At 45.2% G+C, this 15,690-nt stretch overlaps 1 protein-coding gene across 7 annotated transcripts in view; it reads right to left on the reverse strand.

Moving 5' to 3' along the window:
* Nck2 (NCK adaptor protein 2) overlaps window positions 1-15,690 on the reverse strand; it is a 122,546-nt gene that overhangs the window by 39,387 nt on the left and 67,469 nt on the right. For 6 of the 7 annotated variants that reach the window (XM_027386727.2, XM_027386726.2, XM_027386733.2 and 3 more), the window contains one exon: window positions 13,451-13,653. The gene's annotated coding sequence lies outside the window, so the exon portion shown is untranslated. Of the gene's footprint in view, window positions 1-12,053; window positions 12,192-13,450; window positions 13,654-15,690 lie in introns of all 7 variants that reach the window. The other variant, XM_027386734.2, reaches the window with a different exon arrangement.

Raw genomic sequence — 15,690 nt, forward strand, 5'->3', positions numbered from 1 at the left:
CAGCCAGAGGCACTTAGCACCTAGGAAAGGTGAACACCCAGTTTCTCCTGATATGCCCAAGTGTCCCCATTGTCCTCCATCATTCAGAAGCCTGTGAGAGATTCCCACTAGTGATAGGGCCTCCATTCCCCTCTCTCTGTTTCCAGAGCTACAGGATCTCCAACCATGAGGCACAAAGGTTCAACGTCTCCTCATTCTTGCTAGCATTTATTTCTAACAGCAGCCACCCTACTAGGTGTGAGGTACTCCCAAAATCCCTTTATGAATCTTCTCACTGCATTCTTAAAAGAATGACTAAGACATAATTATCTCAATAAAAAAGAAAATTTCAGACTGACAGTTTCTCCCCAACATCCTATTTCTGTCTTCCCACCCTATTAAGGATCCTAGATTAGGCCTCCCAGGGCTGCTAAGGTGCCTCCTGACTGTGACAATGCCCAGAATTCTCTGCTTTGAGGAATGCCAGTCAGGTGCTCTGTAAAATGACCTTCCACTAGAAATCTTATGATACTTTTCTCCTCATGAGCCCTGGGTGGTGGTCTGGGTGGATTCCACCAGGTAACAGGGGCAGGCCAGCATAATGCCTGAACCTTTCACTGGGGAAGTGTCTTAATTAGGGCTTTATTGCTGTGAAGAAACACCATGACCATGGCAACTCTTATAAAGGAAAACATTTCATTGGGACTGGCTTATAGTTCAGAGGTTTGGTCCATTACTGTCATGGCAGGAAGCATGGTGGCATGCAGGCAGACATGGTGCTGGAGAAGGAGCTAAGAATTCTACATTTTGATTCCATGGCTCCAGGAAGAGAAGTAGCCTGAGCTCCTGAGACCTCAACTCCCTACCCCCAGTGACACACTTCCTCCATCAAAGTCATTCCTACTCTAACAAGGACACTCCACCTAACAGTGCCAATCCCTATGAGCCTGTGGAGGCCATTGTCTTTTAAACTACCACAAGTAGAGGACCATGCTTCACCAGTGTGTTGAGGGAGTACACACACCATCAACACGTATGGCTGGTGGTCTAGACCTTGAGTACCCGTCAACTGTGGCTGCCAGGAGCTCTGGAAGCCAGTACCTTTGTCCCAGTGGTGCATCCCAGCATTTTGAGTTTATGTATATTTGTTTGCTTTCTCAGCACAACACAAGCAATTCCAGGCTCATTATCTTCCACCCCAGGCCCAGAATCTAGTGCCCAGTACTGTTTACACCTACTTTTATAACACACATGCTTTACAAAGTAAAGACTTTTTTGGTGACGATAATGCAGACATACTTTCAAACTTCTGTGCTACTCCGGGCTCCTCGGTCGTGGTCCTGTGGAATGCAAAGAGCTATGCTGTGAGCCTGACCTGAGTGCCCAGAACTCTATTCAAAACTTTTCTTCTCACCTTCTTGCCTTTCTGTTTTCTGGGATAAAGGATGAGGAGCCGCCAGGAGGATAGACGATTGCTACTGTACCTGGGAGCACTCCATAGTCACCTGTGTTACTGAGCTGAGCTGCCTGTGCCCCTGTGAGGCAGTCTGCCTCCCGAATGGAACCTGGCTCAGCTCCTCTGGCTGCAGGATCTTTCTAAACCATCCCATTTCACATGTAATGGCATCCCCTAACCCAAACCACATCTACGGCATCTCTTACCTATATAGCAACACAACACACTTCCAAAAGCTGTCTACCCTACCGTCTCTACCTGCTCTCCCATTTGATCTGCTCTTTAAGGCTACTGAACGCTTTTATCCCTTCCATGTTACGTCACCCCTTCATTACAGTGGCAGCTATGGCCAGCCCTTCTGCAAATCCTTCTCTTGCTCTGCGATGCCCTGCATGCTCGTTTCCTTGCCATGTCTTCTTAGTCTCCTGTGTTTCTGTCCTAGGGGCAGCCTCTCCTCCATCCACAACTTTAGCTTTATATTATCTGCATGCTGTTTTCCAGCTCCATCTCCCTACTGCCAGACTTCTACATTCAGCTGCCTAGAGAGCATCTCCATGTGGATGTCCAATGTATGCTTTAAATCTGGGAAGTCTAAAATCATTTGTATTTTCCCACTCAAACAAAAGAAAAATCAATGCAACAAACAAACAAAACCCAGGAGTTGCTTGCACGGGGATTCATCCTGCCTGGTAAATGAAATGCCACGTAACCACTCATCTAGTGTCAGGCCAAAACTCTGAGATGCGTTCTCTCTTCCCAGCCACTGTACCAGCAAACCCCTGCATGCAGGCTGGCCTTGAAACTGTGCCTCAAATCTAATCACTTCTCTTTCACCCCAGTGCTCAGCCTTGCAGCTCTGTTGTACCTCTTCAGGCTTATTCAGATCCTCTAACCCCATTTCTACCCCTCCCTCAACTCACAGGCTGTTCCCCAGGTTCTCCAGTAAGCAACTACCATGGGACAGATTTTAAAAAAAAAGGATACAGGTCAATAAAGCACATGAACTGCCCAAGGAACAGCCTGAGACCTGGTGTCTACCTGGTTAAAAAAAATCTACATACTCTTTTTTAAAAAGATTTTATTTATTTATTTATTTATTTATTTATTTATTTATTATGTATACAACATTCTGCTTCCATGTATATCTGCACACCAGAAGAGGGCACCAGATCTCATAACGGATGGCTGTGATCCACCATGTGGTTGCTGGGAATTGAACTCAGGACCTCTGGAAGAGCAGTCGGTGCTCTTAACCTCTGAGCCATCTCTCCAGCCCCAATCTACATACTCTTAATAAAATTCTGACATTTAAAATAAACACTTGTGTTCGCCATCACCAACCCTATGATTTATAGATAGGCTGTGGAATGAGGAAACAACAGGAAAGGTCCTATCAGCTCACATGATCTTCTGATGTGAACATGCTAACTTTTATAGGGTGGTTATCCATATGGGCTCAGGTAAAGACTGGAGACTATTCTAGTTAACCAGAGGGTCTAGCATGAGCATCCAACCTTCTGACACCACAATATAATGTTGTCACCCAAGAATCTCACGCTCCAGATGGTACAATAAAATTTAAAAGAAAAAATGCAAAGATCCTCCACAAATATTAATATTTTTAAAATGTAAGTGTGTGTGTGTGTGTGTGTGTGTGTGTGTGTGTGTGATTATGAATGCACATGCTTGCATGTACACGTAGCTGCAAGGGCCATATAAAGGGTGTTCAATCCCCTGGAGCTGGAATTGCAGGTGGCTATAAGCCACATGGGTGCTGGGAACCAGGCTGCAGTTCTCTGAAGAGCAGCAAGCTGTCTTGACTGTTGAGGCATCACTTCTCTAGCCTCTCGTGTTGGACCACACCCATAAGACTCCTAGGGCAAACCCATCAGCAGGTCACCGACTGAACACACCTGGTGGAGCCAATGGCTATATGCATGTAGCAATTTTGGATTTTAGAGATCAAAAGATTGAATCTGCTTATTTTACAAATGGCTGCTAGGAAGCAATGTATGTAATGACAAACAGCTGGTGTCTGGAACAATGAAAACCCTTACAATGCAGAGAAAAAGACCAAGAGAAAAGGCAGGCAAAACATAGTCGCTGAGACAGACCGCACAGATGGCGAATGCACATAAAACAGCATTCAAACTCATTCATCACCTGAGACCACAGCAAGAGTCCACTTTAACACTAGCTGGGGAAACCAGAAAAGACGGCTGGTCGAAGGGAGTCCACATGCTCTGCTGAGGAATAGGTGGGTATGCTAGAAAGCAAGTCAGAGGGATCCTACAGAGCTGATCCTGGACGTGAGTACAAGGCTGCACTCCCACTGACAGTCTGTAAAGACACTTTCAGTGTGTTCAGGCATGAGGGACATGCATAGTGACACTCAGCAGCAATCGAGATGATGATGGTGAAAGACAAGAAACAGCCCAATCAGCAGCCAAAGGGACAGATGGGCAGTGATGTCACACAGCTCAGCATCCTACAGCAGTGCAAACAAATGAAGCGATCACCTCTCCCTGCAGTCACACAGGTGACTCAGAATACAGAAACAGCAAAAGTCTAAGGACTGTAGGATTCAGAGCCCCATTTTTATAATGCACTAGCACAAGCAAAACTAGACAATGTGGCTTGGGCTTACATATATAGATGCTGGAATCAATTTTTAAAAGCAAAGACACAAATAAACGGGGAAAATCCTATGGGCAGAAGGATCGAATAACTGAGGTAGATCCCCCATCAGGGAGTGCCGATGTGCATCTAGCCCTGCTTCCACAGAGCAACATATCAAGAAGGAAGGTGTCACCGCAGAGGAGAAATGTGACAGGTGCCTAAGGTCAATGCCAACAGTGAAGCCATGCTGACTGTGTAGTTAGCTTATCAGAACCCATCTGATCATGAGAAAAACATGAGGCAATGCCACAAAAGGGCCTCTACAAAATACTGAACCTCTTATAACCACAGGGATCGTCAAAACAAGTATGAGGTATAACGCCTAAGAGGTTCCGAAAGGTGGTGTACAGGATGGACTCCTGGGACAGAAAGTCTGTTAAAAACCCAAAGCAAGCTGAGCATTCGGTTAGCAGCAATATAATAGGTTCACCGTTTACAACTGGTGTACGGTAGTCAAGTAACACAGGTAGTGAGTGCTCTGTCATTCTGCAGTCACTGAGGCTTCTTGGACGCTGGTTGGGTGAGTATGAGAATCCTCTTTGGACTTCAGCACCATCTGACTATTGATAAGGGCGGGAGTCGCCAAGTAAGTCATCAGTTCATTTAGTCATCTTGATAAATAACACCCATGTTTGGAAAAGTCCAAGCCACAGAGAGACGGAGTGAATGAAGTCACACTCAGATAGATTTCTATCAAAATGACATTTCAGTGACCATGATTTTCCCAAGGCCACAGGCAATAAGAGCAGCAAGTCATTGCTGTTCTCCACAGAACACATTCTGGCTTCAGCTCACTGGGTGCTCACCATGCATGGAGTTCATCCCAAGGCAGCCCCTCAGGGTGTCAGGCCTGCTACTCTACAGACAAGGACACTGAAGAGCCAGGGACCTGCTCAAGATTCGAAAGCCAATAAAAGAGACAGAGTCTATAGATCTAAGAAAGAAGGTACCTCATTTGCAATAACTGACATAATTTGCAAATCCTTGTTTACAAAGCCATTGTTTATAGCCTTGCTTGTTAGGCTTAGCAGTCAAAACATAGTAAACACGGCATTCATTCCACATGTGTGGTTGGTGTGTGTGTGTGTGTGTGTGTGTGTGTGTGTGTGTGTGTGGTGACTGGAGTTTGAAGTGTAGTATTCTTGTAGTCAGTACCCATGGCCTCAATTTCATCTATTTGAGCAACATTAGTTCAATCTAAATTATTGGAGATTATAACCATGAGCACAACTAGGGCTCAAGGACAGAACAAGAGTGGTACTGCTGACAGGCCTTCTGCAGCAATCGTGACAGGAGTTTCATCCCCACCCCTGCCCTATTTCCTCCCTTCTGTGAGTCATCACTCACAGTAATATAAATTGGAAATTCTTAGAAACAAGGGACAAGAAGATGGCCTTCCCTTCCTGTGCCCCAACCTTTAAAACAGCTGTTTAAACTTCCATCCTGAACTAAGCACAGATTCCCAGGAAATTTCCAGAACTGTGCAAAATTCCCTGAACCCAGAGGCTGTTTCTTCTAAGGCTTACATGTTACCTAGATAAGGACACTAATGGTGGCCTGTATAAGAGGTTCTGTCAGCTCACTGTGTGTGGTTTCCTGTAGCCACCAACCCATCAAGACAGAGAACTGTCCCATCAACAGACCCCTCCCTCATATCTGCTTATGGCCACACTCATCTGTGCTTTGCTTGCTTGACGTTGTTGGGCCTGTGCAAGGCGGTTTCACGAGAGCCAGAATATGGAATAGAAGAGGTTCCTTATCACATGGTGGCCAGGCAGCAGAGAACATGCCACATCCTTCCATTGCCCATCTCCAGTGATCTCAACCAGACCCCACCTTCGAGAGTTTCCACCACCCCCAATAGTTCCAGCAGCTAGGGACAAAGCCTCTAACACATGAGCCTCTGGGGACATTTCCTAGAAAGCACTATACTGTAACCCCTCACTCGCTTTATTTTAGTGAACACTGAAACCATCCTTCCAATATGCAACCTAGGTGTATAAACTGGCATGCATATACACAATACAGTGACTCTACAGTGTGCCAAGGTAAGTGGTGAAATTATGTTCTCAGAGGAACAGACAGGTGGAGCCTAGGACTTCCTGTGACAGAGAGTGGTCCCTTGGGTACTAGTAAGGAACAGCTCAAACATAAGCAGCTGGGAGTTCCTGGTCCTTTATCATGCAATCCACTGAAACTTGGTTATGATGTGGGTACATGATTATTATTATTAGTTTACTTATTTTCAGAGAAAACAACTGATTGATAAGGTATTCTACATCAGCATTGATAAGTTTTTATTCTTGACACGGTCAAAATAGCATGTTTCCTCACAAGCAATATCCACACTGTTAAGCGAACCACTCGAGGTAAACAGAACACAGAATCAGCCTTGGGCTCCCCAAAGCTCCAGCAGGCTCTCAAAGAACTGAGAATTCTAATTCTAGTCACCAGGACACAGTGACATTGGGACTGCAATCTTTAAGGCAGCAGGGTCTGTTAGGAAAATGACAAAAGGCCAAGGTGTGTCTCAGTCATTGTCTATTGCAAGGTAATTCTTTCTCTCTTTTTTTTTTCTGGGTTTTTCAAGACAGGGTTTCTGGCTTTGGAGGCTATCCTGGAACTACCTCTTGGAGACCAGGCTCATCTTGAACTTACAGAGATCTGCCTGCCTCTGCCTCCTGAGTGCTAGCGAGCAAGGTAATTTCTTATGAAAGAAAGCATTTAACTGGGAGCTTGCTTTCAGTTTCAGAGGTTTAGTCCATTAGCATCATGTCAGGGAGCATGGTGCTAGAGCCATAGCTGAGAGCTATATCCTGATCCATAGGCAGGGTATGGAGAGGGCTCAAAGCCCATCCCCACCCCCAGTGACACAGTTCCTCCAACAAGGCCACACCTCTTAATCCTTCTCAAATAGTACCACTTCCTGATAACTTCAAATACATGAGCCTCTGAGGGTCATTCTTATTCAAACTACCACAGGGTGTACACGCTGCCCTCAATAAGGTGAACACAATTTCTCATCGCTAGTGTTCTGTGGCAGCCAAGAAAAGGGTCCCAAATGGCATTTAGGAAAAACCTTGTTTTCACATAGTGGGATCTAGATTTATGAGGTTCAGTTCTATCCAGGTGTCCAAGTGGAGGTCTTGGAACATGTCCCCTCTGCTGGGGGGTGGGGTGGGGTGAGGTTACTGCATATGAAAAGTCACCATGTGTGGACTAAGCGCTCCTCTGTGTGATCAAGAGGGGTAAAGGTATTTATTATGTCTGCTGCTTACACAACAAGTACAAAGAGAGCAAGGGCAAACAGAACTCAGAATGATAACTGGCAGAAGACATAAGCTATGTAGAAAAACAGAATGCCAAATCTGGAGTCTCCCTCCACCTGTGTCCCTGGAAGACACAAACTGCCTGGGTACTTAGGAGAAATGCCACTGCTATATCCCCTCTGGCTTGAAGTCCACACAGGCCCAGGGAAACTCCTGATTGTGGCTTGTGCACCCTGTGGTCTACACTGGCCTTCAGACATAGTTACAGAAACCTGTGCCCAGAAATGGCTACAGACTTTCAAAGAATCGCCTTTACTTCCTAGAGTTGACATAGCACTCAACACTCAACAAGGACCTGCCAATGTCACATTAGGTGTGACCAAAAGTCCGGGAGGGAGCATGTCACTACACGGGGAGCTAAAGCTGGCCTCCAGGGTCACAGACCTGGCAGAGGACATGGCCACCTTCCACCAAAGCAAGTATTAGGGTCTCCCTTTGTTTCCATCTAAAAGAGCTTTTGGACACAAAGCACGTAAAACCATTCCCCTTAAACTGTTGTCTCCAACAGTGTGGTTTATTCATGTTTTCATAACCATTTTAAACCTTAGAGCCAACAAACATTTCCAGTGATCTAGGAAAAAAAGAAAAGAATCAAAAGGAAAATTAATCCTGACAAGAGGAAGCTAAAACTCGGGCTCCTTGGCTCCTGTAGAGAGGTCCACCAGAGGCATATGCAGCTGCTATGTACTTAGGATCCCCCACACTGCCAAGGTTACAAGGACCACCAGGCACTGCTTGCTCCTGTGTGTACTCTTGGGGTGAGTACATGTGGGGAATCCGATCTAAAGTCCTCGAACTGGCAAAGCAATTCACTTTTTAGTTACCTGGTCAAGGTCCCACTGCGAAAAGCCTACACGTCACCTGCCCTGACACACACAACAGGAGTGTGTCTACTTCTGTCCTGACACACATGACAGAGTGTGTATACCTTCTGCCCTGATACATACAACAGGAGTATGTATACCTTCTACCCTGACACATACATTAGGCATATTGTAGAGGCAGATGGATGACTTTCACTTTGCAGAATTTGGAAATTTGAAATACGTGCATCATACTATAGACACATTCTCACGGTTCCAATGGGCTACTGCTCTTAGCCATCTGAGCCATCTCTCCAGCCCTTAGGAGGCGTGGTTACAGTGTCTCCCTACAGTGTATGTGTATCTTCTGCCCTGACACACAAAATGGGAGTGTGTTTACTTCTGCCCTGACACACATGACCTTTTGTTTTCCTGAGGAAAAGTCAAGACAAACCATGCTACTCTTCCTGACTTCAGAATCTCAACAGCATCAATATATTTCCATTTACAGCCGAGTGGATGCCTTCTTATGACTGTCCTCTGTGTGCACGGCATCTATGTGCCTGAAAGCATGGGAACTTAGTTCCCAGTCCTGCACACAGGCAGGACAATAATTACACCACAGATGGTCTCTTGCAGAAACAGCCACTGAATGACAATAGGGAGGGATGGTATACCAAGTGGACACACTGGACAAAAGGGCAATTCATATCCTGAGTGGAGCCAGGCAAGAAGAGTTCAGTGCCCCACTTGGAGGTCATAAAGCTGAAACTGAATGGATTGTTTCTGGAATTTCCTACTTATTTTTTTTCTGGGAATGGCTGAATATAGGGGACAAACTGCAGAAAATGAAGCCTCGGATAAGAGGAGAATATTTTCATTTAAAACAAGCCAGAATATTAGTTATTCGACTTCTATTAATCTGTCGTGAAAAAGGGGAGGTAGATAGAAGCAGAAACCTGATTTTTCAAAATTCTGTTTCTCTGGCTTTCTACGCAGCTGTGGTACATGGATGGCGTCAGAGAAGATAGGCAGCTGGGGAAGTGTGGCTTGTCACTACCCCAACCAGAAGTAAATGGTCATTCTACTGACCACACACAGAAAGGTTAAAAAGCAGCATGAAAAGCTATGCTCTGCAAAAGGGGCTGCAGGCAGTTCTAGCACATAGGAAGTGGCTACTGAAGACCAGGCCCTGTCGCCTCTGTGGATAACTCCTGTCACAGCAGGTCTCACTAAGTCAGAATCGGTGGGCCAAGAGGACCCTGAGCCCCAGAGCCTGTGGGGTTAAGCAGCCTGCAGAATTAATTACCTTGGCCCAGCTTAAAAACTGCCACTGGGATCCCTGCCACCTTCTTCTCACTGTCCCTTCTTTCCTTCATAGCTTTCTGAAAAGGATTCTTCACATCCTACTTACTGGCTGGAGACCTTCCGATGGGGGCAAGGATGAAAAAAACAAACAAACAAAAAACCAACCAACCAACCAAACAAACAAACAAAGTTGACGTAAAAATGAAAGGCTTTGGGGCAGGGGAGGACACTTTCAGCCTCCTGGACACTTTTGAGCACGAAGCTCTGGCCAAAGGATTTCTCTCACAAAGTCTGGAGTTTGAAGATAAGCAAGTATATAGTTGTCATTGTTGTCTCCAGAGCATGTTAGAAATAGTAACATAACATTAAGAGAGGAAAGGAGCCCGGCCCCGCCCCCGCCCGGCAACAGGCCCTGGTTCAAATGCTTGCCTTACCTATTCACCTAGTATATGAGCAATCCATCTGCAGCGAAAACCAGACACACCAGAAAGGGCAAAGCTCTTGCTGTCCCTACCAGGCTTCTGTAACCATTCCATTACGGTAACTATAGAGGAGGCGATGCAGTGGGGCTCTTACATGCAGCTGTAAAAGCTTACTGAGCGATTATTTAATCAATTATTACAGATCAGTACCCTGTAAAGCCTGCAGCATCAAAGGCTGTGATCCTCTCTTGGCCCTGGAAACTATCTTGGACAGGAAGTCCAAGCTGCAAAGACTGTGGCCTGGACTATCACAGGCTCCTCTGTTTCTGCAGAAACTCAACAGGTCACTTCCAGCCATACAGACACCTCCCGCTATACAGGCCTAAAGTCCTAAGTACCCATGAGACAGCTTAATCTGCAAAGAGTCTTTCCAAGGAAGTCACTGCAGCAACCTCCAAAACAACAAATGCAGGTCTATGCTAAAAATAAGGAACAAACAAATCCAAGACACGTCTTCTACATACATTGCTATGGCTTGGCTGATGCGGTTGAGGCTCCTCCAGGGTTCATGTGCTGAAATCCCCGCTATATACAATAAGGAGGTATAAAAGAGGCTGCAATTTAATCTATGACACTCAGAAGACTGTCTGGAATCAGACATGATCATCAAGATAAAGAGCCATGCACGAGTGAATGTTGGTGGCCTTTAAAGAAAAGGGAGAGAGAACAAAAGACAAACTGTCTCTTGCATGTGCATATGACGTCGTGCACAGCCTTGGGACTCTGCCAGGAAAAAGGCCATCACCGTTGAAGTACCACAACTGTGAGCTAAATACATTTCTTTTCTTTATAAATGTTCCCCTGGCCTCAGGAACTTTGTTGCAGTCATACAAAACAGACTGATACAGGAAAATTTGCTTTTATATAAATCAAATATAATGTGAATGTAAGTCATGAAACTCTCCTTCATTACTAAAATATTACTCGATGGTAAGGGTGACTGGCAGGCTTGGTGCCCTATTTTCTCCTGCACTGTAGTATCTGTGCAGGGTGGGAAGTCATGGATACAGCATCATGGCTGGTATCTATATCCCAAGCTACTCCTAGCAGCCACTGACAAGCCAGTGAAATCCAATGGACACTATGTCTCCTCTCAGTATAGAACACAAAGGCCCACAGCATCCACCCCACTAAGGAACAGCCACCTCCAGCAACAGGGAATTTCAGCTTTCATGTGAAATATCAAGTGATCGTCTGTAAATAAAATGAGAGTGAAAATGGGGGTGTGATCATCCTGCCTCGATGGTCTCCATTCTCCAGAGTGGGGCAGGTCAGAGGTCCCCCAAATTTTGTGCCTTTCTTTCAATGAGATAAGACCACGGGGCAGGAAAACATAGCCCTGGAAATGAGCTCAAATACCCAACCCTCATGTAACTGCCGCTGCAGCCCAGCCCCAGGTATAGGCCTAGTAACCTGGTATACGCCTTCTGTATCCAGTGACTAGGAAACACATTCAAGAACTACCGTCCCAGTCATCACTCTTCCTAGACGGCACTGTAGTCTGGCACACTGAAGGTGCTGTCCAGCCACTGTGCTTCCCTTCCTACTGATACTTCAAAAGATCACTGACCAGAAAGCATTATCTCTAGCCCCACAAACCACTGCCTCTACGACTCATACCCATTCAGGCTACCGCCTGCCCTGCAAGCAGGACAATTAAGTATCTACCCACTGGATGCAGTGTAACGTCCTTGGGCCTTCCCAGGCACCTTCCCCAACGGCCGTGCTTCTCTGTTCCAGACAGACAGGTTATAGACACAGGGTACAGTCCCATGGAGTCTAGCTGGTCCTGCATAAACGCCCACCCTAGTCAGCCAGGACACACAGAAAGGTGTCTGAAGCTATATTTTATCTGGTTTTGTAGCTGCTAAAAGACAGTGCTAAAACCATAGCAGTGAAATGGCTTAGAATGTGGCAGGCACTCACAGTGTTTACCACACACAACTGCTACCACAAAATGAAACGCTTTCTGAATAGATTTTATCCCTTTTGAAATAAACATAGTACTTGAAATCACCGTCTGGCCAGTATAATGCACAGGCCGAGTGTGCAGGCTGGTCTTCAGCCAGGAGCCAGTAGAGTCCTCTCCCTCCTCATCTGTCGGTGTCACTGGCTGATCATTAAAGACTTCCTCTTATGCAGTGCCAGTCTGTTCCTGATGAATTATTAATGAATTCTGGTGACCAGATCTGAAAAGCTGTAATTTCTTCTAACTTACATACCCATGAAATTTGACAAACGGATTGCCAGGTGACCACATTTACAGATGACTTGACTCCAATAAGGCTCCACTTTTGTGACCATTTCTAAGACCTTGAGTCACTAGGGTTTGAGAAGTTTCCTTTGTTAGTGAGTCTGCTATGATGAGGATAGTCCCTACCCTCCATGGGCTGGCTTGTCTAGGGGAGGGTGGAGAGTCCTGTGAAGACAGGAAGTGATTGCAAGCTCAACAGCGCCCTCCTTGGGCAGTGATGTGATAACAGGCATGAGGAGGGCTGGGACTAGGGTTCCACCTCAGACACACAACACACCAGGGACAGTAAGCCACCTTCTCCACAGGAAATCATAAAGATGCCAAGGTAAAACACTGGGCCACTTCATTAATTGCTCCCTCATGCAACGAGGCCTATCAACATCATGGAATTCTAAATGCCATATATTGTAACAGGCATAGTAAGGACATTAACAAGTTTCCAGACTAATGTTTTAAAAAGCAAGGAGAAACAGCACAAAGTGTCTCTCACACAGACTTGTATGAGAGTCCTAGGAACCTTTTATTTATTTGCATTTCTTCTGGTGTGAACTTATCCTCTCAGTACCAAGCTGGACTTGAACTTGACCAGCCCAAAGACCACTTTCCTCCTTGCTGTATGCTTCTGTCCCCAGTTAGTACATGGGGACATTCAAAGCACGTTCCAGAACCTCAGAGCTGTGAACTGGACTACACACTTCTGTGTAAACACTCAAAACCACCCACTCAAGTCAGAACAGTGGCAACCTAGTTTTTGAACTATGCTCCTTCAGAGCTTAAATTTAATGCAGTTCAACAAATCAGGGCCATCACTTATTGCTGTAGGACTAGTTTAATAACTACTATGCAGAGGGCTAGAGAGATGGCTCATTGGTTAAGAACACTTGCTACTCTTGCAGAGGCTGGATTCAGTTCCCATCACCCACACTGTGGCTTACAACTATCCGCAACGCCAGTTTCAGAGCATCTGACACCTACTTTTGACCTTCACAGTGACTAAGGCACACATATAGTGCACATCAACATACAAAAACACCCGTGCACATCAAACAAAAAAAACTTAAAATTTTAAAATAATTACTATGCACTCAAGACAAAAACAAAACAAAATAAAAAACAGACAACTACTTTTGCCTCTTTTACACAGAAATCTGCAGGCTTACCTTTGGCACGCAGTTGCAAGAGGTGACTGGCAAAAACGTAGCACTCTTCAAAATGATGAGGTTCTGTTTTTGTTTTTGTTTTCTGCTGAGGACACCTTGAAGGTTTACAAAGCTGTAGTGATCCTCTAAGCTCTTGTGTCAGTTCAGACCACAGCAGAGAAGTATGAGCTGGAGTGGCACTGTAGGAGAAGAACCTATGGGGTCTGTAGAGAAAGAGAAAGGATATATTAGAAATACAGAATATAGTTACAGAAAGCACATAATAGGTATGCTTGCTTGTTTGAGCTCAACTAACCATTTAAAAAGCAAGAAAGAAAAGGAAGACACTGGTGAAACAGGGCTGGAGAGATGGCCCAGCAGTTAAGACCGCTTATAGCTCTGGAAGAGGGACCAGCACTTGGTCCCCAGCACACACATTGGAGGCTCATGACTGCTTCCAACTGAAGCTTCCAGGGGATGCAATACCCTATCCTGGCCTTCTTACACACCTGTTCTCACATACAGAAACACACACTCACAGACACATACTTAAATATAAATCTTAAAAAAAAGAGAACCCCAAACACCTGGTAATTGATTGATCAGGGGAAAGCTCCTCCACACTGAGAAACATCCTGCAAACATGAGCACCTGGCGTTCCCCTATGTCTGCTTCCCTCCTCCACATGCTCCTTTGCAGGGGCCTGGGTCATACACACACACACACACACACACACACACACACACACACACACACACACACAGTAGGTGAAGAAATGGCAATGGGGAACAGGATCCCAAGCATCTCCAGTGCTCTTCTCTACTCATGCCCCTCACAAAACTGCTGCCCCCAACAGAAGGAAGGCTTTCAGATGCAACAGAGGAGGACCACACAGAGCCCTGTCCAAAACTGACAGTCTCTTACACTGCCATTTATCAAGGTGTAACCAACTGAATTCCAGTCTTAGGACTAGAAGCATCCCCTGCCTCCATACCAGAGCTACCTGGCAGTTAAGGGGCAAATGGCCCTATTGTAAAGGTAGCCACACTTCCTCCTGCTTGTCCCAGCTGGCTGTGCATTCACTGTGCACACACTTGGGCAAACACCTCTGGTTTCCTCTACCATTTTCAAGAGGACACTGGTGTGCTCTGCAGATTCCCAAGCAAGTTCACTGGTATCTTTAATCACATTTCAAACCCAGAAGGGTCCTGTCTTGACAGTTCACTTGGAGAAGATCTATTAATTCAACTCTAGGATGATTACGACCCAAAAATGTTAAAAAAAAAAAAAACACAGAAAAAAATTGAATTCTATTTTACTCAAGTAGGAAGTGATAATTCAAGCAGAACTATCATAAAATGTTACAAGGCGAGCTCATAGCTTTTGATTTAAAAACGAATCCCTCGCTATACATTCTCAAGTTCTGTCTCAAGAGCTGTATGGTTTCAACAATATGACTTACTGTAAGGAAAAAGCCATAAGCAAATGCAGGGAAAATCCTAGGTGCCTTTCTCTCTGTCGAGTGTTTACCGTAAGATGAAATGAAGTATTGGCTTCCAGACTCGAGTTCTTACTCTACTGTTGACACCACTGACCCTGTTATCTATGTGGTTTAACTACGGCCCTGCCAACCATCTCTGTCTGCATTTCTAAGTTCCAGGTGTTATTCTAGATTGTTGGATTTTTAAGATTTTAACTGAGAAGAGGTTCTTGTCTGAAGTCAGGCTTTCTAAAGACTAGTTGTGCAGTGGTTTGGACACACATGAATGCCTCAACTTAGAGGGTGTTAACTCCCTTGGGGACTGTGTAGGTCAGCTTTCTGTTGCTATGACAAAATACCCAAGGATAATAATTGACTTTGATGGAGGAAAGATTTATTATGGCTTGGGGTTTTAGAGGATTCAGTCAATAGCAGGCTGGCTCTGTTGCTTTGGGGCCAGTGGCAAGGCAGAACACCATGGAAGAAATACATGGCAGAACAACACTTCTAACAGTATGGGAAAGTGAAAGAGAAAGAGTAGAGGCAGCCTGGCTCCCAATATCCCTTTCTAAGGACTCAGGAAAGGGGACCTAACTTCCTTCTAGACCAATGGGTTCTCAACCCTCCTAATGCTTCGATTCTTTAATACAGTTCTCATGTTGTAGTGACCCCCAACCATAAAATTAGTTTTGTTACCACTTTATAACTATGATTCTGCTACTGTTATGAATTGTCATGTAAATAGCTGCGTTTTCTGATGGTTTTAGACGAACCCTGTGAA

This window comes from Cricetulus griseus (assembly GCF_003668045.3).
Source record: "Cricetulus griseus strain 17A/GY chromosome 1 unlocalized genomic scaffold, alternate assembly CriGri-PICRH-1.0 chr1_1, whole genome shotgun sequence".
NCBI classification, from domain to species: Eukaryota; Metazoa; Chordata; class Mammalia; order Rodentia; family Cricetidae; genus Cricetulus; species Cricetulus griseus.